Consider the following 4,011-nt stretch of genomic DNA (forward strand, 5'->3'; position numbering starts at 1 on the left):
CAAGTGCATTCGATTACCCACCACTAAGACTGAAACGACACTACAGAGTAGACATGGGTGCAACACACAAGAAACTCCATTCCAGTCTCACCCAAGAAATTGAAAGTCCAAAGCACTGGGAGACCATTTTGTGTCCTACTTTGAAGCTAACATTAAGTCCTCGCCTTGTAAGCACAGAAGCTTGTAAATGCATCTCCACAGAAGACACCTAATCAAGCACCTCCCGAGGAAGTACCTGCCATTAATGAGAATCCTCCTCTAGAAGCTCCAATTAAAACCTGTCATTGAGAACACCCGAGAAATTCCTTTACAGAAGTTGCAAAAAAAAACATCCACTAGTGCATCTGCTCATATGGATGAATGAATCATAAAAGTAGACAACACTCCTCAGTACTGTTAAGTCAAACCTGTATCCACAAGTAACTCCTCAGCACCCTATGCTCGGACCAATATCCACCAACTCCACGGAAATATCCATGTGCTACACCCAACCAGAATCTCTGGCTAATGTCAAAGGAGGCGAATCCGAGACACGAGAAAAACAGAGGAGGAGCTTTCCCATCGGAAACTTGCCACATGCCCAAGACATGCAACGGCACTTCCAAACAAAACTTGGGAGAAAAACTCCTCCGCACATCCACCCAAGTCCACCAGCACACTTACATAATTACTCCTCCGTACATCCACCCAAGTCCACCATGGACTTTTTGCAATGCACTGGGAGACCATTTTGTGTCCTACTTTGAAGCTAACATTAAGTCCTCGCCTTGTAGTAAGCACAGAAGCTTGTAAATGCATCTCCACGGAAGACACCTAATCAAGCACCTCCCGAGGAAGTACCTGCCATTAATGAGAATCCTCCTCTAGAAGCTCCAATTAAAACCTGTCATTGAGAACACCCGAGAAATTCCTTTACAGAAGGTGCAAAAAAAAACATCCACTAGTGCATCTGCTCATACAACACTCCTCAGTACTGTTGAGTCAAACCTGTATCCACAAGTAACTCCTCAGCACCCTATGCTCGGACCAATATCCACCAACTCCACGGAAATATCCATGTGCTACACCCAACCAGAATCTCTGGCTAATGTCAAAGGAGGCGAATCCGAGACACAAGAAAAACAGAGGAGGAGCTTTCCCATCGGAAACTTGCCACATGCCCAAGACATGCAACGGCACTTCCAAACAAAACTTGGGAGAAAAACTCCTCCACACATCCACCCAAGTCCACCAGCACACTTACATAATTACTCCTCCGTACATCCACCCAAGTCCACCATGGACTTTTTGCAATGCACTCGGGCATTGAAGAAATTGACAGTGAAACCGAAGATCCTTCACCCAGGTCTTTAAGGCTCCGAAGACTCGTGTTAGTCCCCTGACTGAAAACTTCTTCCTTCCGTCGCCACAGCCTTGGGAAACCACTGGCCAGAAATACCCAGCTTTTCCATGCACTCAGCACAGTTGGGCACATGGTTTGTTCGATTAGTAAATTCAATCAATGGAAATCGTCCCCAATTACCATGGCATGATGCTGCAAATAATCCTGGTGAAAGTTGTCGGGATAAGACGACGATTATTACATCTGAACTGCCCGCAGTTGAAAGATTGACAGGCATCTCCTTGACCCAATTTGTAACTGCCTCAACATCCATCTTTCCATTGAACTTGGGGGGGCACTCCTCATGTTGCATGTGAGAGGAGGTTGGGATCCCTACAGACCCTCCGTGACATATAAGTGATGAAATAGGAGAGAAGGAACATGGTAAGGAGGGATCCCATGATGAAGACCGTCCACGGAATACATCCGAATGACGACTCCCATGCTGGGGCTCATGCCAGCCCGAGCATTCCCAAAACCACCAAAAGCAACCTTCCAAATGTTGCTCACCATGCTTAGGCTGGTCCACCTCTTGCTTGTGGTGGCCTTCCTGCTTGGATTGGCGGGCAACAATGGATGCAGAGTTCGAGCTCCGTGGGTCCAAATTTCCCGCCCCGCAAGGCACCAACCTCTTGACGGAAAGCCAACATCTGCTCGACTTGCGTGCGGGCCTTAACAGCCATCTACTCTGTCAACATATGGGTCAAGGGGCAATCCTTCACACCTGTAAAGAGAAACAAATGGTACCGAGTAGTAAAAGAGACTTTCCCCAAACCCTTACATGTTCCCTTGGTTCCACCCTAGTCATGCAGGCAACATACATGGGATGCTGCAAAATAAATGTTCACAAGAACCTTGGGACAAACTAACACAAAATCGAACTTTCTTCAAACCCGGATGTGCTCTCTTGACTCTACGGGCTGCTTCCCTAGCCAAACAATCAACACACACAGATGGAATGGCGGGAACTTGCTAGGGTTTAAGCAATTGTAGACCAACAGAGTCTAAAGAGAGAATGGCAATGGAAGACTTACGCAAACACACACACACACACAAGTATCTCCTCCAATATGGTGGCAAGCCAAGCTCAAGTTTACCCCCCACACACACACACACACACACAAGTATCTCCTCCAATATGGTGTCAAGCCAAGCTCAAGTTTACAACAAACAATTTCGACGAGTGTATGGGAAAAAAACGATCAACAAACAGAGAGATGCCCCATGCTCATGTCCTTTGATTCCCTCGCAATTTCGCCTTCAGCTGTAGGCTTGGCCCTTGCTCTGACTGCTGCTTCACTGTTGCGTCCCCCCATATGACAGTGTGTGCCATCCACCTCCTGATATTGAGAAGCTTCAAATGAGGGGAGAGATCTCACAGCCAATGAAGTGTGGGGCTAACTAACTAAGCAAGAAGGAGAACCTGGGGGGGACCAGGGATGAATCTGCCATGTGTGGTTGTGGTGGAAACCGATGATCCAAAGCCTCCTCCTTTATCCTGTAAAAAGGAGAGCAAGAGAGGAATGTCAGGAAGAGAGAACACAAAATCAAGAGCAGCAATGGTTCAGAACAAACATGTGGATGGAGTCCCCTGCGCAGTCCAGTGCTGCTAGCCGAGGTGGCTGTCCGTAACTGGCAGCAGGTAGGAAGTGTAAGATCACAGAACTCTAGACTAGAAAGGCAGAGGCTATTCTTTCATGTCAAGTGCACACTGGCTCCTCCTGCTGACAGATCCCATGACGGATGGCTGCGGCTCATGTCGCCTTTTGCCTCAACAACAGCAGCTGCAGCATGGAAAGGGTGGGATCTGTCTCCTTCTCCGTCGTAGGGCTGGTCTGTCTCCTTCTCCGTCGTAGGGTATGCGAACACAGCCGGTAGCCCAAATGACATCAGAGCCCCGGCATGACCTGCGACACTGCTGCGCGGTTTCATGGTTTGGAGTTTTGTTTTGGGTGGGGGCCGCGCGAACGCGAGCCCCCGCTACCACAAATTATGACGTGCACTCTCCCCGTTGGGGAGATGCTAGGGTGCAACCCGTCCGGGAGTGCAATGGAGAGGCCAAACCTAGGCCATCGGCCTTCCTGATCACCGATCGACCCCGCCCAGGTAAGTATACCTTCCAGCCGCGCGTGGACGCTGTTTAGTAGGCGCCTCTCGACCAGCCACGCCAACCTCTTAAGGGACCTTTCCCACGACACGCGCAGCACTAAGCGTCTGGACCACCCTCAAAAAGAGTCGAGGCTTGGAATAAGCTAAGCTCTCTCTACTACAAGTATCTTGTGGGACATGCACGGGGGAAAAGACACACATCACCTTATCTTCTTTCACATATCACGTACCCTCCCTGGGGCAGTGACACAAGGCCACATCACCGCTGTACTCACACCACCCAAGTTTGGCGGCAAAATTGGTAAGTGGCACCGTCGTTGGGCTGAGTGGACTCTCTGCACTAGCAGCACCGCTCAAAGTTGGTGGAGGCCCATGGCGGATAGGCAGTGGCTCTCCCGGTTTTGAATCAGCGGGGCGGGCAATAACCTCTGGTGGTTACTAGCAATAAGCTAGCGGGGCAATAACCTCTGGTGGTCACTAGAGCAGGGCAGAAATTTGAAAGCCTAGCCTTGATACTGTTC

At 49.5% G+C, this 4,011-nt stretch overlaps 1 long non-coding RNA gene and 1 other non-coding gene across 4 annotated transcripts; both read right to left on the reverse strand.

Annotated features, from left to right (window-relative positions):
- Window positions 1–391: 391 nt before the first annotated feature.
- Window positions 392–3,541, reverse strand: LOC147629154 (uncharacterized). 3 transcript variants are annotated; one of them, XR_015267913.1, is made up of 3 exons: window positions 2,957–3,465; window positions 988–2,879; window positions 392–883 (listed from the first exon to the last, which is right to left on the reverse strand). It is a non-coding gene; the product is annotated as an uncharacterized LOC147629154 (long non-coding RNA). The 3 variants fall into 3 exon arrangements; XR_015267914.1 differs by having other exon boundaries at window positions 988–2,721; window positions 2,805–3,464; XR_015267912.1 differs by having other exon boundaries at window positions 988–3,541.
- LOC147629155 (U1 spliceosomal RNA) lies at window positions 3,334–3,495 on the reverse strand. The gene has a single exon (XR_015268036.1). It is a non-coding gene; the product is annotated as a U1 spliceosomal RNA (small nuclear RNA).
- Window positions 3,542–4,011: the final 470 nt, after the last annotated feature.

The sequence above is a fragment of the Cibotium barometz genome, chromosome 18, assembly GCF_041138505.1.
Source record: "Cibotium barometz isolate CiBa-2024 chromosome 18, ASM4113850v1, whole genome shotgun sequence".
Classification (NCBI taxonomy): Eukaryota; Viridiplantae; Streptophyta; class Polypodiopsida; order Cyatheales; family Cibotiaceae; genus Cibotium; species Cibotium barometz.